This window comes from Prionailurus bengalensis, chromosome B4 (genome assembly GCF_016509475.1).
Source record: "Prionailurus bengalensis isolate Pbe53 chromosome B4, Fcat_Pben_1.1_paternal_pri, whole genome shotgun sequence".
NCBI classification, from domain to species: Eukaryota; Metazoa; Chordata; class Mammalia; order Carnivora; family Felidae; genus Prionailurus; species Prionailurus bengalensis.
The window spans coordinates 8,610,001-8,633,729 of record NC_057358.1 but is presented as its reverse complement, the minus strand read 5'-3'; positions in this window follow the sequence as shown (position 1 = coordinate 8,633,729).

Below are 23,729 nucleotides of genomic sequence, written 5' to 3'. Positions count from 1 at the left end.
GACAGCCAGAGCCTAGAGTCTGCTTCGGATTCTGAGTCTCCCTCTCTCTCTGCCCCTTCCAGGTCATGCTCTGTCTCTCTCTGTCTCTCAAAAATGAATAAACGTTAATTTTTTTTTTTAATTCTCTAAAAAAAAAAAAAAAGAACTATCCTGTGATTTACACACTTCTTGCATTTAATCCACTGAATAACCTCATGAGATTATCATTAGCCATCTTTAACTTTTCTTTCTCTTTCACATCCACATTCATTCCAACAAAATCCATGGTCTCCATCCTGTCATCCCCATTTATATATGAGGGAAGTGAAGGTCAGGAAGTAAGTGGAGACGTATAAATAGGAACCAAGTTTATCTGACTAGAGTCCACCAACATGCCACATTCTAACCTATTTTGTTTTCAAACATAAGAGATTGGAATCCAGATGGCCTCATTACTAATGTAAGTCTCTTGTTACTGATTCCACTGGCCAGCCCTATTTCCCATTCAGGATCTTTATGGGGTGGGTAGTATGTTGATTATTCTCTTAGTTTTCTGTTAAAGTAAATCCTTGACAAAAACAAAACTGATAAACAAAAAAGAAAATCGAGAAAAAAAAACAGTCATAATGATCAGAAGATATATCTCTGTAGTTTATACAATTACATATAGTTTTTCTTGTCTTAAAAACTACACTGAGACTAACCTTTTATTTAGGAAATCATTTCCCACCAACTGAAATCGTATCAGGCCTGCACCATGTGCTTTTGAAAGTCTGAATCCATTAGGTGATCTGTTCTCCCTGTCCCTACCCCACCCCAGACCACAGTCATCTGCTTGGGTCCTCAGAATTTTTACCTCATGAAGAGTCATACACAGAAGATCATCAGTTTATCCTGATATTATGATGTTCGTGATAACAGACCGTAAGCCAAATTACTTAGACCTTTGGTAGAAGAGCAAGCTTTGTGTTAAATAGCACTAGCATGATGCAAATTTCCAAAATACCTACAAATGAATTTTAAATTTCAGTATATTTATAATAGCTTCTTAAAATAAACAATGGTCAAAAATTTTGTAAACAAAAATTATTTAGAGATAAGGAGACATACATCTTTATTTTTTTTATGTTTACATATTTTTGAGATAGAGACAGAGCATGGGTTGGGGAGGGGCAGAGAGTAGGGAACACAGAATCTGAACTAGGCTCCAGGCTCTGAACTGTCAGCACAGAGCCTGATGCAGGACTCGAAATCACAAACTGCGAGATCATGACCTGAGCCAAAATTGGATGCTTAACCCACTGAGCGACCCGGCTGCCCCTAACTTTTTTTTTTTTTTTTTTTTTCTAAATCTATTGGGGGGGGGGAGAGAGAGGGAGAGAGAGAGGGAACAAATGGGGGAGGGGCAGAGAGAAGCAGAGACAGAATCCCAAGCAGACTCTGCACCATCAGCGCGCAGTCCAATGCGGGGCTTGAACTCACGAACCCTGAGATCATAATCTGAGCCAGGATCAAATCAAAATGCTTAACCAACTCTGCCACCCAGGCGCCCCAGGACATATATCTTATGGTAGATTATATTGTACTAGCAATATAAATATATGTTATGTCATTTATATACATTTGCATTTGCATATTATGGATTAAATTACAGATTATAGATATCATTTATCACTTACACATTAAGCAAATAATTTTTATGTACATATTTCAGAAAGTTCGTTATAATCTATGCGCTTCCCAGATATTTTCTGTTTTAATGTCAAATTTATCAATCACTTGTTTTAAAATGGGGGCTCTTTTGGTCCTGTTGAAACATTCTTTCCTACACAGACATAATAAATAAATGTACATATGTTTTTTTTCCAAATGTTTTAGAGTTTTGCTTCCAATATTTCAAATTTTATGCATTTGGAAAAATTGAAAGAACCGTAATACATAAAATTCCAATTCCATTTTCTCCCTTAATGGAAATTGATTGCTGAAATCCCAATTATGAAGTTGTCCATTAGTTTTTACACTTTCATATGTTTATAGTTCTATTTTTTAGCTCTCTCTCCTGTTGTAGGAGTGATTTTGTTTTCTGTTCTTGTGCTAAAATATTTACTGATGTCACCTTCCCTTTCTAAGTGTCTTGCTTCTTCATGGTTGTTCTTTCATATAAATTCTATAGTCAGTTTCTCAAGTTCAACATTGGCTTCACTCAAATTTGGGAGACAAAAGAGCATTGTATGAACTCTATTAGTCACTTTGGAGAGAGTTGATATATTTAAAATATACCTATGACCATGGTATATTTCTTTACTTTTTAGGTTAATATAATAAATTTTAATAAAATATTAAAACAACTATGGTACATAATTTGTTAAATGTATTTATGACGCTTGTATGTTACATATGATGTATACATATATAATGCATTGTGTAGTATATTTGTAACCATAAAAGTAGATGTTTATTTTGAGAAAATATATATTTTAAGAAACATGTATGTGCGGGTATAAATTACATGCAAATACACATATGCTCTAGGAAATTAAAAAATACAAAGTATCATTTTATAATATTTTGTTGCAATATGTGGAAATGTAACTAATCTTTATATTACTCACACATTTAGCATCCTTGTTAAAATCTTTTATTCTAAAAGTTTACCAAATGGTTATTTTGTATTTTCACATAGGTGATCATATACATGATTGAAAATTGATTTCTTCTTCAGAATCTTTACATTGTGTTTACTTCTCTCAGATTTATTGCATAATCCAATAGAAGTCGTGGCATTAGTCTTTCTCCTTATTTCCAGTGTAATCAAATGTCCTCTAGAGTCTTGAGACCTCTCTTTTCAAATGGGACAATCTACCACCTAGACATAAGGTTGGTTTTACCACAAATGCTCTACCCTATATGACAGAGTCAATTGAATCCCCCCTCCATCTTTTTTTTTTTTTTTAGACTTCTGTTCTCAACTGAATTTGTTCAGTATTCTGGTACTTTACTCCACTCCTCATTAAGATATACCATGGCCAATTCTTGAATTACTTTATTTCACTAAAAGATTGTGTAAAAGGTAAATATTTCCCTTGCCTCTCTAAAAAAGTTTATAATCTCACATAATTACTTGATTATTTAATTTGAAATAAGTTTATATTCTCTCTGGATTTGATATTTTTGCAAAACTCTGATGTTATTATAATCCTTTGTCTTTATAAAAACATTACAGTTCTCTTCAAAATCAATTAGGAATTTTTAATCATATTCAGATCTAAAATGCAGTTTAGAAATTACCAAAAGAGACGGGGTGTCTGGGTGGCTCAGTCGGTTAAGTGTCCGACTTCGGCTCAGATCATGATCTCATGGTTTGTGAGTTCGAGCCCTGCTTTGGGGCTCTGTGCTGACAGCTCAGAGCCTGGAGCCTGCTGGATATTGTGTCTCCCTCTCTCTCTACCCCTCCCCTGCTCGCACTCTGTCTCCCTTTCATAATTAAATAAACGTTAAAAAAAAGATTTAGAAATTACCAAAAGAGAAAACAAAACAAAACAAACAAATAAAAATACAAATTACCTTCAACTCTCTTCAATTTATGTGCAATCAATGTGTAGAAATTTATTTTGTGTGGCATGAAGGTTACACATTTTCTGAAGTTTTTAAAGCTTTTAAATTTTGCAAAAGGAGCTCATTTTTTGTGTTGTGTTTTTAACTTAAAAAAAATCTTATACAAGGAACCATAGATACCAAATTAACAGAACGAGATGCTGCAAGATTAGAATCTTAACCATCTTGTGTAAATTCCTTCTACAACATGTAGTATTTTTCTAAGTGGCATTCTGCAGCAAATATTTTCATATTGAAGGTGTTTTTATGTAGATACAAAGTTTGGGCCATTCTTGAATGTAGCAATTACCGATGAGGATCCATATTCCATCTAATTTTCTGGCCCATAATGCATTGCAGAGATTTTATTTGCAATTAGATGCCAGTAGGAGGTGAAACATACTATAGATACAAAAAAAAAAAAAAACAAAAGACAAAAAAGAAAAGCAAAATCATTACCGTTCTTCTCTGCCAGAAATACGACCTTCTCTTTGAAAGAATGAAAGATAAGCTGTCTAATTGTGTCTTTGAATCACAAGACTGTTGCAAATACGTTTGTGAGGATGAAAGGCAATTAAATGTGCCTGCTGAACCTGGTGTTTATATTACAGACCATTTCTTTAGTTTGATTCATTAAGAATACTCTCATTATTGGAGAGAGACATGATGAAATGATAAAATGTATTAAGTCTTACAGACAGTGCAAAACTATTATTTTTCCTTTCACTGTTTTTGGGTTTTTTGTGTTGTTTTGTTTTTTGTTTGTGTTTGTTTGTTTTCTCTTTCTGAATACCCCCTTGTTAAGAAATAGGACGTTGATATTGTTTGTTGAAGAATTCTCCCTAATTTGAAGTTGTTTCCAGGTAACTCTGCACGGGAATGAAACCCCTTTACTGAGATGGGACAATTGGCCAAGCTCCTCATAAGAATGTAAATCATTTTGCTGTCACTAATTTTAAGATTTTCAGTTAGCTTAGGCAGTTTAATCATGAAGAGCTTCGGTGTGTGCTTTGTATGTGTACCTGCGTGTGTTGCATATAACATGTTAATATATTTTGCTTTTGAATCTGTGAGCCCATCACTTTTATGGGCTCACAGCCCCAAAATTGGATGATTTTTGGACATTTTCATTTGAAATATTTTGTGTACCCTCCCCTTGTTTGTTACTCGAACTCCATTTCCTAGCGTGTTAGATTGCTTAAGATTACACTGGGGTTTGTCCTTTGTGTTTGTGTTTTTGTCTGTTTACTAAAATGTTAAGTCTATCTCTAACTCAAGTTCACTGATTTTTTTTTTCCTTCTGTGACTAATCAGGTGTTTATCTCATTTAGAGAATTGTTCATTTAAACTACTTTTTCAACTCCAAGTTTGTCTTAACTTTGTTTCTGTCATTTCCTTCCTCATTAGGTCCATGTTTTCCTTTAAATGTTTGTGTTTAATTGATGTGTTATCCTGGTTTTACAAATTCTCTTTACATTATGGCTATTTCTATGTCTGGTTATATTAGTTCATGTTTTTTATTTGTGATGAGTCACGTTTTTGTACATTTGGCATTTCTAGTAACTATTTTTGGATGCTGGACAGTTATATTACATTGTGCAGTGTGTGAATTTTGCTGACTTCCCTAAAAAGTGTTGGGGTTTGCTAATTTACAGGCAGTTAATTGACTTCCAGATTAATTTGATACCTATGTTAATATTTGCTAGGGTGTGTGTAGGGTAATCTTCCCTCTGTATCAGCTAATTAATACAACTTGACTCTCTGGGATCTGTACTGTGTCAGGGGATCATTAACTACTCTCCAGAACTTGAATGTCTCTCTTGAACTTGTTTGAGTTCTGAGAATCTTTATCTTGTAATTCTGTGTTTGGTTTTTGTCTTGTTCTATTTAATTTCAATGGTCTAGTGCTCATGAAAAACTCAAGAGGATATCTAGCAGATGTCTGGAGCTCTCTCTCTATAGTTCCCTCCCCTCTGGTACTTCAGCCTGCAAATTCTAGCTTCCCCAGCTTCCGAGAATTCCAATTTCTTCCTTCTCAGAATCGTCTGCTGCGTTCCGTAGGGTTTTCCACCCTTGCCCCTGCAGCCCCAAAACGTCTCAGTGAAAAGGCCATTAGGATCACAAGGCTCACCTCATTTGTTTTTGTTGTTGTTGCTATTGTTTTTTCAGAAATTGGAGTCCTGCTCTGCCTATTATCAAATATCTAAAAGCAGCTGATGTACCTTTTTCCTTGTTTTCTACTCATGTTTTGTGGAGGGATTATATTTGTTACTTGTTTTCCATCTTACCTGAAAGTAGAAATCTCTTAAATCCTTTAAGTTATACTCTATCTATAATTATTATATATTCGGGGTACAGAAGATGGCAGTGTATTAGATTTTTTTAAAATTTGCAGATAGAATAATTAGAATTAAGCTTTAGGAAAATAATTCCCCTATTAATTATCCCTGTTTTTTTTTTAAACATTATCTCATGTTTTATATCTTAGGTTTTATCTAATGGTATATGTAATGTGTTACCTACTTTAGGATTTACTCTAGTAGGATTAGCAGTGCATTTATATGAGGCTGTCTTGATTTAGGAATATATATCATAGATATATTTGATCATAAAAGTGGAGGCCTTGGGATTAGGGATGGAGGGATGAACAGGCAGAGCACAGAGGATTTTTAGGGCAGTGCAATTACTCTGTGTGATACTATAATGGCGATGTGTATCATTTTATATTTGTCAAAATCTACAATGGACAGCACCAAGAGTGAACCCTCACAAACTATGAATTTGATTGATAATGATGTTTCAGTGTAGCTTGATCGGCTGTACCAAATGCACCTCTCTAACGGGGGATGCTACCTGGGGAGGCTCTGCATGAGTGGAGGCAGGAAGTATATGGCAATCTTTATATTTTCGTCTTAATTTTTCTGCAAACCTAAAGTTACTATTACAAAAATGAAGCCTTTAAAAATGAGACTCTGTGCCGTTAGCTTTCAAGGACCAACTCTGCCTTGGAAATTAGCAGGAGTTGAGGGGAAAAATAGAAGGGAGTCATAGGAAGAAAGAGTTGGACTATTTTCCCACAGAGATAAGGCAATGAGGCGTCTGTAGTGGTGGGTGTGGCCCAAGATCCTTTAAAAATAGGTGTGTCCCATAACCCGTTTTAAGGGTGTCACCGTAATTCAGCTCTCTTTTGTATCTTCAAGTCTACAGGCAGAGGATTGCCTTCTGGAGCAACAAGTTCTTCATTGGGGTTTATGCTTCTTACCAGTGGTAACAGATGACAAAAAAAAGAATAGCCTCAAGGCAGGAGATCATGCAATTTATTATCAAAGCATTATAATAAGAAATGACCAGAAGAGTTAAAGTTCTTGAGAATTAGCAGAACTCTTAGGTAAGGTGTTGAAGTTAATTAACACATTTTACATCCTAAAGAACCTCAGAAGATATCTGAAGTGGTTAAACTTTGCTTAATAATATTTATTTTTTAGGGGCACCTGGGTGGCTCAGTCGAATCTTGGTTTTGGGCTCAGGTCATGATCTCACAGTTCATGAGTTTGAGCTCCCCATTGGGGTTCTGCACTGACAGGCCTGAGCCTGCTTGGGATCTCTCTGTCTCCCTGTCTGCCCCTTCACTGTTCATGCTCGCTCTCTCTCTCTCTTTCTCTCTCTCTCTCAAATAAATAAACTTAATAAAAAATAATATTTATTTTTTGATGGCTAATATAAAGCTTCTATTTTATGTTGATTTTTGTTAATTTCCATTTGTAACTTTTGTGACTTTAGTCTAAATTCTGAGGGTTCAAATCCCTGTGGACACACCATATGGAGTTGTTTCTTATTTTAATTGTAGAAATTGGAATAAAAATTCCACAATATTCAAGAAATGCGTATTGATTTGTTTTCACTTGCATATTCATGTATAGAATAATATCCCTTTGTAAGTTAGTTTTTCTTCTGTAAAGTGAGAACATCTTACACTTCTGTAAAGTGAGCCATCATTTTCAGAAACAGACATTTTTAAGGAGAACTGACTTAAAAAAATTAAAAAGTATAACACTAGTCTCCTAAATTGATGTATAATGTAGTTGGGAAATGCTACTTACTCTATCTCCTTCTAGAAGATTTGCAGTGCATATTGACACATTAAAAGCACATTATAGTAATTGTGAATTACTATAGGTAACTGAAATGTGTTTAATTTTTTAATGTAATCCTTGCCTATCTTATTTGACTATGAAAATAATTTTTTCAGGTACTTTCTAAAAGCATTTTTATGATCATGTTCTGTTGACATAGGACAAAATTTTGGAACTATTGTTCATAGACATTGTGGATCCACTGTCATTAAGGTTCTGGAATTGTATATAACATATATCAGGACATCACTCCTTTTGTATTCCAGCTTATTCCTCTCTTGAAATTATTTCCTTATGGTGCTTTCTTTGAATAATACTTCTAAGTTGACTCTTATGCAAGTCGTTTAGAAATTTATAAGCTGTTTTTTATAAATTGATATTGCAATTTTGTCTCGCATTTGACCAAAAGTGTGCTAAAACTGCATTCATATTTCTAGATTGTTCCATTAGTTACCACACTGTCTCACTAGACACTCTATTTTTTGTCCTCATTGTTGGTAATATAATTTGTTCACATGCTGAAAACAGGATGAAAAAGAATTCACAGGCTATTAATATTGCTATACTAAAAATATTTCTTTTCAAATAACATCTTAGTTTTCAGAAAGCAGTCATTGTATTAGTTAGTCACTGTTATTAAATGCCAAAAAAGTGGTGATTGGTGACATTCTTTCCTTGGCAATAGAAATTGAGGGAAAGTAGGAAAAATATTGTCCCGGATGAGTACATTTTTATTCTCTATGGAAACCAAAGCATCCATGCCAAGATAATTTATTTGGCATACATTACTATCAGAACGCCCAACTCAAAGTTGCAAATCTTCTCCCTTTTAACACTGATAGCTCTTGTGTTAGAGTTGTGTGAGGACACCATGGTAACTTTCTCCTTTGGTTATTACCAGTTATATCTTGGTGCAAAATCAAATAGAGAAGATGGCAATGTACTGGATTTTTAATTTGCACATAGAATGATTAAAATTATGTTTTCAGAAAATAATTTTCCTATTAATTATCCCTATTTTTTTAACACAATGTCTGCTATACAAATATGCTACAGCAAATAAGTCAGAACACCATTATGCAGCAATGATTTCACTAGCTATATATGGCAATTACCTTCATAATGGTTTTGTGGGGGCATTTTCAATTAACTAATATAAACCTGGTTTTAACTAATATGAAACTTACTTTTCTCTACTACCCTGAATCAATCATTATGATTTTAATATTGAATCAACTTTTTTGAAGTTCACTATACATCTCTCAAAGGCTCATCAGTATGTAACAATCAGACAAATTATGTACCTAACCCAGTGTCACCCAGAGGTATATATGTTGTGCTATTTTTTTTTCATTCTACATCAATCGGGAAATAATTAGAGGTACTATATGCTTTGATAGTTGGAGAATTCACTTTCATACATTGTAGATTGACACCCAAAATATTGTCTTATAACCTAAGCTGACGTCAGTGGAAGATATATGAGATGTTTTTGCCAATCTCAAGGACAGATAGCTGGTAGGTTAGTTTTAAGTTGACATCTTTTTAAGTAAATTGTTGACATGCTAGTAAATTTGTTGAATAATTTGTTTTCACATTTCACCCCTGATTTCATTTAAAAAATAAAGTGTAGAAAATTTTAAAAATGAGAACACTAATATTGGTGTTTATTAACTAAATGCATTTTGTGTAAAGATGGAATTCATTATGTGTGGTGAAAATGGTAAGTTTCAGTCTTAATCTGAAGCTTGTATAAGAAATGCCAGACCTATGTCATCAACAACAATTGTACCAAAATATACTTAATAATCTTGTATTTTATAATATATTTTGTCTCTTGGGATGTCCTATTACTTTTGTGCATATGCCCACCTCACAGTTTATAAATTACTACATACTTAATGTTTATATATATATATGTATGTATATATATATATATATATATGGAAAAGCTTTATACAGAAATGGATGTTACTTGTAGCAAATACCTGAAGAAAACTGAAAGCAGACTGTTTCTAATGCTTATTAATATATCCATTTAGTTCCCTTTGCCATCTTTTTTTTTTAAGTTTATTATTTGTAGAGAAAGAGAGAGCGTGAGCAACAGCAGAGGCAGAGAGAGAGGGAGAGAGAGAGAGAATCCCAGGCAGGCTCTACACTGTCAGCACAGAGTCTAATACAGGGCTCAAACTCCCGAACAGTGAGATCGTAACCTGAGCCGAAACCAAGAGTTGGATGCTTAACCGACTGAGCCATCCCAGGCACCCCTCCCTTTGCCATCTTTGCTGACCTATTTCATTTAGGTAATCAGTTTTAGTGAATTAGGGTTAAATAAGTCATTTTAGGAAGATATGCACATATCCGTATCAAATATTTTCATGAGGACTTGCCTGGAATTGCTATCATTGAATTTTCATAATTATAGAGTTGTCTTTACCTTGAAATATAAATAAGCATGGTATTGAAATGGCAGATATCTCCTTTTTCTCCACTGTTCTTGTTAGTTAAAGCTCAGCCATATAACACCTTTGTGCATATTAGAAAACACACCCCTTACTCTAGGCAGTTGAAACTGTGTGCCAGGGTCTACAGTTGGTGAGTGGGCAGTGGTTTGCATTTGAGCTCCCTCTTGCCTCTTTAGCTGCATGCCTTTATCGGGGCAGTACTTTCACACCTTTCTCTTATGGCCCTACTCACTTTGAATACTCACTTTTGAAGAAGGCTCAGATGAAAGTAGAAGAGAAATTGTAGAGCATGATTAGTAAATTTCAGCCTTGTTTATTCTTCTCGGGATGAAACAGCTTTTAAAATCCCACTAGCTACCTCCTATTCTTGAAAAATACCATGACGTCATATGATACATATTAAATCTATTTCATAGGGTATAATTCAGTGGATTCTATTCACAGAGTTGTGCAGTCATCTGCACTGTCTCATTTCAGAATATTGCATTACCCCAAGTTAAAACCCCATAGTCATTATGAGCTCCTTCCTATTCTCCCCTCCCCTGCTCCCTGAAAACCACTCATCTACTTCTGCTCTCTTTAGACTTGCATATTATAATATTTTACATTAATGCAATTATATAATATGTGTTCTTTTTGTGTTTGTCTTCTTTCATCTCATTTAATCTTTTTGATGTCCATCCGTATTGTAGGCTATATCAGTACTTCATTAGTTTTTATGACTAAATTAAGATCCATTGCATGAGTAAACTACCTTTTCTTTACCCATACATAAACTATTGGGTATTTGGATTATTTCCATTGTTTCTATTAATCTGCCATGAAAATTCATGTACAATTTTTGTATTAATATGTATTTTAAAAGTATCTTGGGCATATACATAGGAGTGGAATTGATGGATCCATATGGTAATTCTTTCTTTCACTGTTGGAGGAATGGGCAAAAACTTCTTTTTTCAGCAACTGCATAATTTTACATTCCCAATAGCAATGTCTGAGGGTTTCAAGTGTTTATTATTATCCATGTTTTAAAATTCTAACCATCCTAGTGTGTGTAAATGGTATATCATTGTGGTTTTAATTTATATTACCCTAATAACTAATGATATCAAGCATCTTTTCATATGCTTATTGGCTACTTGTATATTTTCTTTGGAGAAATGTCTATTAACATCATCTGGCTGTTGTTCACTTGGGCCATTTTTCATTTTATTAGTTGAGTTCTAAGTGTTCTTTATATATTCTGGATACTAGTCCCTTATTAGATAGATGATTTGCAAATAATTTACCTCATTCCTTGTCTGGTATTTTCATTTTATTGATTGTATCTTTTGAAGCACAGAAGTTTAAAATGTTGATTAAATCTAAATTATTTGATTTTTGTTTCTTGTGCTTTTCATTTTTTTTTTAATGTTTGTTTATGTTGAGAGAAAGAACAAGTGGGGGAGGGGCAGAGAGAAAGAGAGAGGGAGAGAGAGAATCCCAAGAGGTGGGCACTTAACCAACTGAGCCACCCAGGCACCCCTGGTGTTATTTCTAAGAAAATTATTGCCTAGTTCAAGGTCATGAAGATGTACACTTAAGTTTGTTTTTTGTTTTTTGTTTTTTTTTTTAATAAGAGTTTTATTGTTTTAACTTGTTTAGGATTTGGTCAGTTTTTAGTTACTTTTTGTGTCTGGTGTGAGGTAGTGCCATAAATGTATGTTGAAGTGTTAAAAAGTCAAAGCAATTTTTAATCTGGGCCTTTGAGTTCATTAGCAAAAAATTCCCTTAAAAATATGGATAGTTTCTATTCTGTTTGCTTTAAATTGGTTTCATGTTCCAGAGTCACAATCAGAGATCTGATTAACTTCTATGTTACTTTATATTTCTGTTAACCACTTCTTCATCTGTTTCAAATAAAAGATAGCTACTTTGAGACTAAAACTCTGAATGGGAAAGCCTCCCTTTTAATCAGGCTATTGACTTCAGTCACATGATTAAACTAAGAAGCTTTCTCAGCCTCTGTTATTCAGATGATTTTAAAATCCAGTCACTTAGAAATTTTCAGTTCCCTAAGGCCTAAATTCTGGAACTCTCTTTATTTTTTGTGTTTCTACTAACATGCAGGCCAGTTCTTTCTAGGACTCACATTTCTTTATTAATACATCATTAAATTCAGAGACCACCACATAAAAATGTTTTCATTTCCACCCCCTTCCCCTAGAACTGCTATCTCAGGAGGCACATATTATGACCCAGAACTTAGTATTTGTACTGATTTCTTGTTAGGTCAGGCTGCTGTTAAAAAACAAGATTGAAATTTCAAGGATTACTATAATGAGGATTGATTTAAGACTCATTTTATGATCCATTTGGGTTAGACAGTTCATCTTTGAATGGTGACCCAGAGTAGGCTGCTTTATCATTTGTGGCCCCACCATCTTGTGGGCTTGAGCTCACCTAGAGTCATTAGACCAACAGAAAGAAGGAAGGATGATCCTTGAGCCAATTGGTACCCTTAACCAATTTGACCTGGAAGTTGTATGGGTCTTTTCCGTTAACTTTTTTGGGGCAAGAATGTACATTCACATGGACTACTGTCTAGGGAATACAAGAGAGCAGCACATATGTATTGTGAGCACGAATAGTCTCTGTTGGCCTCACAAATGCACACCAGCAGACATGAGACTTAAAATTCCTTTTATAGTTTTCTTCTAGAATTAATTTTGATGTAAAATTTAAAGAGGAAGGGATTTTTTAAACTTAATTTCATTTTTGTTTTCCCAAATGAATAACTAGTCGGATAATACTAGTTACTAAATAAGTTTACTTTCCCATTTATACAAACTTGTTTCTACTTCTGAGCTTTCTAATCCTTTCTATTGACTTATGTATCCAACTAGATTGGCCCTAAATCATGGAGTTTTAGACTAGTTTTAATAACTGCTATTAATATTAGTATAAATATTAGCATGGGTATTAAATTAGTTTTAATAACTGCTATGGAATATGTATTTTTTTCCTGCAGAGTTTCCTGTTATTATAGAATATTCCTGAAGCATATGGAATCATTTTCATACCTTCTTTTTAAGTTTAGTTTTGTTATATTTTAAAAATTAAATTGGAATGCCTTGGCATTTAAATTAAAATTTGTGTATTCTTTTGAACAGTTGATAATAGCAATCCTTTGGTCCAAATCATCCCCTCCACCATCCTCAAACTGTATCTGTTGGACATTTAATATTCCCATGTCATATCATGATTATTTTTCTTTCAAGGTTATCTTCTTAAAAAACATGACTCCTTATTTGATAATTTCACCTGATATAATGTGAAAAATGCTTATATTGCAAAGTACTATGTACATATTAACTGTAACTTTTTTTTTTATTATTCGTATTACCATTTGTATTATTAACAAATGAATTTGGTATTACTTTCAGTGGAGAATGCATAAAATTCTTACAACAAAAAGGCAAAACAATATTTTTAAGTAAATCAGTCTTTCCCCACTGAGAACTGGGGTTACCATTTAATTGATTAATTATCAATAAATCAGATTTCTTCAGTTTTCTGCCAAGAGGTTGTTTTTCAGCATAGACAGAGGATCCTATCCATAATCTATCTATTTATCCCCAGTTAGAATTTATATCCTCATTCTGACACTGTATATTCAAATCTGGATTTTTTTTTTGATCTTTGGTGTCTGAAAATGTATTTCATAAATACTGAGTATGACCTACAGGTGATAGAATTAACATCAAGACTTTTAGCAAGTGATCTGTATTCTCCCTTTTTTTTTTTTAATTTTAGTACTCTGTACTTCTTAATGTGCTTAAATATCTACCTACACAGACTTTACAAGGTTTGGAGAAACTATTTTTATGTAAGTCTTCCAGGCAATACAAGGAAATACAATGTGTGATCTGAGTCTGAGCAGTCTTATTTTTGATCTAACAAAAGAGTCTTTGCAAAACAATACTAATATAGATAGAAAACATCAGCCCCAACACCCTCAAAGAGATTAATTTTTTTCACTGTTTTCAAAACAGAAAATAAAATTTTGGTGTAATTTTTTAGTATTAAATGGAGATTACATTTCATTTATCTAGTTGATCTACGTGAAAGATAATTGTATTGATTATCCTCGATCCCTTCTATATTAAGGTTCATTTAAACAAGTATAGTTGTTTTGTTTTAGTAATTGTGTTAAAATGACATATTTTACTCTACTTCTGAGAAATCATAAATACTATGCTTAATTATATTCTGTTTGTCAGTTAATATAACATACATAGTTCTACTAATTTTCTTTTTGTTTTCTTTTTTTTTTCCCCCTGAACATCCCTTGTAAAAATCAGGTACATGGAGGTGTAAGTTACAGCAACACCCACCTCTTTGTACAATTATTTTTTTTAATTTTTATTCCAGTATAATTAACATAGAGCATTATATTAGTTTTGGGTGTACAATATAGTGATTCAACAATTCTATACATACTAAGTACTCATCATCACAAGTGTACTTTTAATCCCCTTCACCTTTTTCACCCATACCCCTCAAGTCCCCTCTGATAACCACTATTTGTTTTCTGTATTTAAGAGTCATTCATGTTGTTGTTTGTCTCTTTTTTTGTTTCTTCTTCTTCTTCTTCTTCTTCTTCTTCTTCTTCTTCTTCTTCTTCTTTTTAGATTCCACATATGAGTATCACATGGTATTTGTGTTTCTGTGACTGACTTATTTCACTTAGCATGATTTTCTCTAAATCATCCACATCCTTGCAAATGGCAAGATTTCATTTTTTATGGCTAATATTCCATTGCGTGTATATATATGTACATATATACATATATGTCCCACCAACAGTGCACAAGGATTCCTTTTTTCTCCAAAGAAAGTGTTGAAAACCAACGCTTGTTGTTTCTTATGTTTTTGATTTGTATTTACCTGATGATGAATGATGTTGAGCATCTTTTCATGTGTCTGTTGGCCATCTGGATGCCTTTGGAGAATTGTCTGTTCATGTCTTCTGCCCACTTTTTAAAATTTATTTGTGTGTGGGTGGGTGGGTTGAGTTGTATGTGTTCTTTGTGTATTTTGGATACTAAATCCATATCAGATATATCATTTATAGATATCTTCTCCAAGTCAGTAGGTTGTCTTGTAGTGCTGCTGATAGTTTCCTTTGCTCTGTAGAGGATTTTTTTTTTTTTTGAGATAGTACCAATAGTTTATTTTTGCTTATGTCTTACTTGCCCCAGGAGACATATGTAGAAAAATTTTGCTGTGGCTGATGTCAGAGAAATTACTACCTGTGCTCTCTTTTAGGATTTTTATGGTTTCAGGTCTCACATTTTAGGTCTTTGATGCATTGAGTTTACTTTTGTGTATGGTGTAAGAAAGTGGTCCAGTTTCATTCTTTTGCATGTAGCTCTCCAGTTTTCTTAGCACCATTTGTTGAAGAATTATCTTTTTTTCCCATTGCATATCCTTACCTTCTTTGTTGAAGATTAATTGACCATATAATTGTCAGTTTATTTCTAGGCTCTCTATTCTGTTCTATTGATCCATGTGTCTATTTTTGTGCCAATATGATACTGTTTTGACTACTATGGCTTTGTAATGTATCTTGAAATTTGGGACTGTAATACTTATAGCTTTGTTCTTTTTCAAGATTGCTGTGGCTTTTTGTGGTCTTTTGTAGTTTCATACAAATTTTAGGATAAATTTTTCTACTTCTGTGAAAAATACTGATGGTATTTTGACAGGGATTACATCAAATCTATAAACTTCCTTGGGTAATTTGAATATTTTAACAACATTTGTTCTCCCAATGCATGAACATGGAATCTCTTTACATTTTTTTGTGTGTCATCTTCAGTTTCCTTCATCAGTGTTTTATAATTCTCAGAGTCAGGTCTTTCACCTCTTTGGTTAGGTTTATCCTAGGTGTTTTATTATTTTTGGTGCTATTGTAAATGATATTGTTTCTTATTTTCTCTTTCTAATGCTTCTTTATTAGTGTATAGAAATGCAATGAATTTCTGTATATTGATTTTGTATCCTGCAACCTTACTGAATTCCTTTATCAGTTCTAGTAGTGTTTCTGGTAGAATATTTAGGGTTTTCCATACACAGTATCATATCATTTGCAAATAGTGAATATTTTAGTTTTTTCTTACCAATTTGGATGTCTTTTATTTCTTGTTATAGTTTGATTGCTGTGGCTAGGGCTTCCAGTACTATGTTGAGTAAAAGTGTTGAGAGTGGATATCCTTATTCTTGACCTTAGGAGCAAAGCCTTCAGATTTCCTCATTGGATATGATGTTGGCTATGGGTTTTTCATAGATAGTCTTTATTATGTTGAAGTATGTTCTTTCTAAGCCTGCTTTGTTGAGGATTTTTAGTATGAATGGATGTTGTACTTTACCAAATGCTGCTTGTTCGTCTGTGGAAATGATCATATGATTTGTATCCTTTCTCCTGTTGATATGATGTATCACATTGATTGATTTGCAAATATTGAACCACACTTGCATTCCAGGAGTAAATCCCACTTGATCATGATGAATGATTTTTTTTTTACTGTATTTTTGGTTTGGGCTTGCTAGTATTTTGTTGACAATTTTTATATCTATGTCCTCTTGTAGTTCAAAGATATTGGCTTATAGTTCTCTTTTTCGTTTTATCTTTGTCTGGTTTGGGTATCAAGGTAATGCTGGCCTCATAAAATGAATCTGAAAACTTTTTATTTTTTTTAGTAGTTTGAGAAGAATTGGTATTAACTTTCTTCAAATATTTGGCAGAGGAGCATCTGGGTGGCTCAGCTGGTTTATTGTCTGACTCTTGATTTTAGCTTAGGTTGTGATCTCATGGTTCATGAGATTGAGCACCACATAGGGCTCTGTGCTGACAGTGTGGAGCCTGCTTGGCATTCATTCTCTCTCTCTTTCTCTCTCTCTCTCTCTCTCTCTCTCTCTCTCTCTCTCTCTCTGCCTTTCCCCTATGTTTGTGCTCTCTCTCTCTCTCTCTCTCTCTCTCTCTCTCTCTCTCTCAAAATAAATATATAAACTTTAAAAAAAAGAAAAAGAAATATTTGGTAGAATTTACCTATGAAACCATCTGGTCCTGAACTTGTTGGGAGTTGGGGTTTTTGTTTGTTTGTTTGATTGTTTTTTTCTGATTACTGATTCAATTTAATACTGATTATCAGTCTGTTTACGTTTTCTATTTCTTCCTGGTTCAGCTTTGGGAGATTATTTGTTTCTAGGAATTTACCCATTTCTTCTAGGTTGTCTAATGTGTCGGTATATATTTTTTTCATAATATTGTTAGAATTTTTTGTGTTTCTGCGGTGTCAGTTGTTACTTATCCTCTTTTATTTATGATTTCATTTATTTGAGTCATCTCTATATCTTTCTGTGGTTCTCTCTCTGGCTGTCTCTCATCTGTTTCTCTCATCTCTTTTTTCTTCTTTTTTAGTTTCTATTTTGTTTAGTTCGGCTCAAATCTTATTATCAATTTTTTTTCTTCTGCTTTTGGGCTTTTTTTGTTGTTCTCCTTTTTCTAACTCCTTTAAGTTTAAGGTTAGGTTGTTTATTTGAGATTTTTCTTCTCTAAGTAGGCCTGGATTGCTATAAAGTTCCCTCTTAGAACAGCTTTTACTGCATCCCAAAGATTTAGATTCATTGTATTTTCATTTTAATTTGTCTCCATGTGTTTTCTGATTTCCACTTTGATTTCTTCATTGACCCATTCATTGTTTTGTAGCATGTGATTTATCTTCCATGCATTTATGTTCTTTCCATATTTTTTCTGTGGCTGGTTTTCAGTTTCATATCATTGTGTTTGGAAAAGATGCATGGTATAACTTCAATTTAATTTGTTGAGATTTGTTTTGTGACCAAATATGTAATGTCATCTGGAGAATGTTCCCTGTGTATTTGAAAAGAATGTGTATTCTGCTATTTTGAGATTGAATGTTTGGAATATATCTTTTAGATCCATCTGGTCCAACGGGTCATTTAAAGCCACTATTGCCTTGTTGCTTTTCTTTTTGGATGATCTACCCAGTGATGTAATTGGGGTGCAAAGGTCACCTACTATTATTGTATTACTATCAGTTGCTTCCTTTATGTTTGTTATATCTGGTTTATGTATTTGGATGTTCCCATGTTGGCTCATAAATATTTACAATTCATATATATACGAATATATATATATATATATATATATATATATATATATATATATTCTTGTTGAATTGTTCCCCTTATATAGTGTCCTTCTTTGTCTCTTCTTACAGTCTTTTTTTCAAGTGTATTGTGTCTGATATAAGTATTGCTACCCTGGCTTTCTTTTCACTTTCATTTGTATGATAATTGCTTTTCCATCCTTCTACTTGCAATTTGCATGTCTTTAGTTCTGAAATGAGTATCTTGCAGGCAGCGTATAGATGGGTCTTGCTTTTTTATTATTCGTGTTGCCGTTTGTCTTTTGATTAGTCCATTCACAGTCAAAGTAATTATTGATAGGTATGTACTTATAGTTTTCTGCCCTTTCTTCTCTTGCTCCCTTCTCTCACACTTTGCTGGCTTTCTTTAGTGATACACTTGGATTTCTTTCTCTTTAATTTTTTTTTTTGCATAAACATTACTAGTTTTTTTTTTATTTGTGGTTACCATAAGGCTTGTATATAACTTCTGCATATAGCAGTCTATATTAAGTTTGTTTCTTAAGTTTGAACCCCTATTTAGTCCTCCCCCCCAATTTTAGACATATGTTGTTATACTGTATATCCTTTTATATTGTGAAACCCATGATTGATTTTTGTAGATATACTTGTTTTTACTGCTTTTGCTCTTCCTACTTTTCTTACTCCTACTTAAGATCTTTCCACTCAAAGAGTCTACTTTAACATTTCTTATAGGACTAGTTTAGTGGTATTCCTAAATGTGTTCCTTTAACTATTATCTTGGAAACTGTTTATATCAGTTTTTATTTTGAATGATAGCCCAGCTGAACACTAACTGATAGTGTTCCTGGCTCTGTTTTTCCTATTTGTTTGTTTGTTTGTTTTTTCAGCACTTTGAATATACTATGCCACTCCCTTCTGGCATGCAAAGTTTCTGCTGAAAAACAGCCCATAGCCTTATGTAGTTTCTCTTGTATGCAACTGTTTTTTTTTTTTTTTTTGGTTTTTGGGTTTTTTGTTTGTTTTGTTTTTCTTGTGCTGCTTTTAAAATTCTCTCTTTATCACTGCTTTTTGCCATTTTAATTACTATGTTGTCATAGACTCTAAGTCATAATAAGTTTTCTCTTGTCCAGCAAGAGAGCAGATGCAGGATTAAAAGTGAGAGATGGCTAATGTCCGGGAAAAGACAAGAGTCCCGATTAAGGGTCCTTGTTCCGTTTTTATTAGGATCGGAAGGCTTACAAACATGGTAATGGACGTGCACAAAGAGACAATGAAACTGTGAACATTAACTCGTGGATGTGAGGGAAAGGGGGTCTTGAAGATATTTGGGGTTAGGGATTTGGGTTAATAGAAAACAAAATGCTGGCGCCAGGTGGATGGGCAAATGGTTGTTAATGGCAAGTGGGAAGTGCCCTGTCTGTGTATCTTAGCTAGCCTAGGGGATAAGACAGAACATGTAAAGTTAGGGTTAACAAGGTACCTTCTTTTGTTAATTAGTTCTGCTCTGGGCAACTTTGCCCGGCAGTGGTTTATAGCCCTTTTTACCTGTAAGTTTACCTAATTTGGTCCTTCCTGTAAAAGCAGCTTTCTGCTATAGTACTGAACTGGGAGAGGGGGGTGCACTTTCTCCCTGAATACTTAATCTTGTTTATTTCATATACCTTTGTTCTATTGGGGCCTTTGCCCCTCCCTCTCTATACTGGGGCTTCTGCCCCACCTCCTCTATACTTATTTACCCAATCTTGTTTACCCAAACTTGGGTGTGAGCCTCCTATGGCTTTCTAATTCTTTATGCCTTTATGCCTTTATGCCTTATCAGTGTGGGCTCAGGGAATTCCTAAACTTATTCCCCACACTATGTGTCTTTGTGTGGACCTCTTTGGGTTCATTTTATTGGGCACATCTGTGCCTCCTAGATCTAGATTTTTTGTTTCCTTCCCCAGATTAGGGAAGTTTTAGCTATTATTTCTTCGAATAAATATTCTGCTCTATTTTCTCTCTCTTCTCCTTCTGGGAGCCCTATATGGTGCCACTGAGTTCCCCAAATCTACTTTCATTTTTTAAATTATTTTTCTCCCTCCTGTTCAGCTTGATTGCTTTCCATTACTCTGTTCTCCAGGTCACCGATCCATTCTTCTTATTCCTTTAGTCTACTATTTATTCCCTCTAGTGTCTTTTTTAACTCCAGTTAATCAGTGCTTCATTTCTGATTGGTTCTTTGTTTTCTGTCTCTTTGTTGAGGGTCTCATTGAGGTCCTCCATTCTTGTCTCAAATTCAGTGAGTATCTTTATGACTATTACTTTAATTTTCTGTCAGGCAGATTTCTTGTTTCTGTGTGTGAGGGTGTGGCATGTGGTACTAGCAATGTTTGCGTTGGTCTGCTGTGGGAAGGGATCTATAGCTGCTGTGGACCTGTCAGGTATGCACAAAAGCCTGGGGGTGGGTCGTGCTGTTAGCAAAATTGTCCAGGCTGTGCTGTTTCCCACAGGTGTCTGTGTGTCTAGGTTAAGGGGGCAGGGGAGGAAAATGGTGCCTTCTAGATCTTTTGCTTCTGGAGAAATCTCTTAAAGGTCTCTCCCCCTCCAGAACACTCTCTGAGATTAGTAAAGAAATCTCCTTCCTGAATATCCCAGGCATTTTTCAAACTGCTGCTTCTATGCTGTGTCTCATTGGGGCTGTTTATTATCCTGGTTTTGTTTTTTTGTCTTTTTTTAAGGGTGGGGCTCAATTTCCTATCACCCTCATATCATTGTGTTTGGAAAAGATGCATGGTATAACTTCAATTTAATTTGTTGAGATTTGTTTTGTGACCAAATATGTGATCTCATCTGGAGAATGTTCCCTGTGTATTTGAAAAGAATGTGTATTCTCACAGCCAAGCCACGGATTTTTAAAGATCCAGGTTTTGAACACCCCTGAAGAACTCATGAAGTTAACCCCCTCTGGTTTTCAAAGCCAAACATTATGGGGATCCGTCTTCCCAGTGTGGATCCCCCATTTCTGGCGTGCCTGGTGTGTGTGGGCTGCTACTCCCCTCTTCCGTGCTTGTGGTGCCCCCCCCCTACCCTCTCATGGACAATTTCATGGGTCAGTTTTTTGTGCCCTTCTTACCCTCTTTGATGTGGCCTCTTTTCTACATTTAGCTGTGGAGAGTGTTTTATGACCTTTGGGTCATTTTCTGGGTCATTATCACCGATGTGGGTATTATCTAGGTGGATCCGTGAAATGAGGTGAGCCCAGGATTCTTCTAGTACTCTGTCTCCCCCGGAAATCATTCACTAATTTCCTAATTTGCATTGAGCATGAGCATTTATATTTTCACTTGAAATGTCTGTATTTCAATTGTATGTTCTAAATTGTTAACTCACTGATTCAGTACACATTTCCCGAGTGCCTACTATGGGCTACTCACTTCTGGGCACCAAGGACACAGAAGTAACCAAGACAGACAAAGTGGGGTTTTTTATTTGCTGTTTTGTTTTGTTTTGTTTTGTTTTGTTTTGCCTTGTCACGGAGTATACGTAGCAGTGAGGGAAACACACAATAGATGCAGATCAAAATATAATTGTATTTTAGTCAATATTATGTCATGTGGAAAAAAGAGATTGAAGTATGTAGATGAATTGAGTTCAGAGTGGTGGACAGGAGTACACCATGAATTATGCAGCCACCAGGGAGTGTGACAGAATTTTCTGGAAAGTTTTTCACAGCAGAGGACTAGGATCTAATACATCTTTTCCAAAGGTTCCCTGACCACTCCGAGAACAGATAATGGGAGTTTGGATGTGAGTGAAACAATAAGGGTAGAATCAGGAACACCAAGCAGGAGGTTAGTAGACTGGACTTTTAGTGCAACTTAAGGCTGTATCATACATTTTTGTGGTTGTGTTATTGTCGTAAAAAATACCCATTTTATTATATGTCCTTACCCTTAGGGAAGGCTTCCAGTTTTTCAGCATTTAGGATATGGGGCATCGGGCATATGCTCAGTGCCAGGCACTATGCCAGCTACCAGGGGTACATAGGTAAACTACAGTTCCTGCCATCACAACTACGATAAACAACTGCTACAGCTCTCGTGACCTAATAGAAGTCTTGAGGTAACACGTTCAACAACCATCGTCTGATGGTGTGTATTTCTTTTTATGACCCCTCAGAGAATGTAACATGTACTTTATAACTCTAAGAGATCATCAAACATAAACATCAGTGGAACCACAAAGGCCTGTATTCTGTGTATACAAACAAATAGCAAAGTCTCTAGATCCTCATATAACAAATATAAATTATTTTTAGGTGTCAAAACAAGTATTGAGTGCTTACTCTGTGTGGCTTTGTAAGTGTATCAGGTGCTATCTTTGGCAACTGCAAAATCACCGAGTTGTAGTTTCAGCCCTTGAAATATGTTCAGTAAGGTAGACAACATTTATATAACATTTGACAAAAATGCATTGTATACCATTTGGCTATAAACTACAAAAAAAGTGAATGTCATAGTTATTAAAAAGGAAGGTTGTCAATAAGGATTTAAAAATTTTTAAACTTCACCCTTGTTTGTCATTATAATTCTTACCAGTAGTATATGCTGTCCAAATACTTTTTTTTCTTTCCTTGATATATATATATATATTTTTTTCATTTTTCCATCCATTCATTCTGAAAATATGTATTGAGAACATTTTTCTGTTCTGGTATGAGAGAGTGGTTAATAGACAGTAAAGATCTTAGTCCTCGTGAAGCTGAACCATGTAATTCGTGTGGCTATTGACCATTAAATGACAATAACAGTAGGTGTAATGTGATAGGATGGAAGTACGGTCACAAAGTTGATACATGGAAGAAGCACCTCATCCAGACTTCCTCGGGGGAAAAATGTGGTCTGTTATGAACTGAGGTTAACAAAGTCAAAGTTCATGAGTGGAGGTAGGAAAGGCCAAGGGAAAGGCTTCCAGGCAGAGAGAAGGGCATATGCCAAATCCCCAAAGAAGAAGACACGGAAGTGTTTTAACTGAACGGAATGCCAGCCCGTTTCTCATTACTGGGGCAGGGTGAGGGGTTGTGGAGAGTAGAAGGAAGAGTAAAGGCAGGAGTGAGGAGCCATGTGGCAGCACAAGGGCTGGGGAGTAGATTACGCACCTCCCCAGAGTCCTAATAAGCAGTTTGGATGTTTTCTTGAGGACAGTCGGGGAGTTATCAACATAGTTTTACCAGAGGAATGGCTTCATAGAAACTACGTGACAAGGATCACACTAGCATCAAAGATCGTGGAACTGTAGGGCTCGAAAATGGAGGTGGGGAAGCAAGTCAACAGGCTGTTAACAAGGATCTGTTCTTTTCAAAGACTGACCTTCCCACGAAATACTCATTTTGTCCCAGG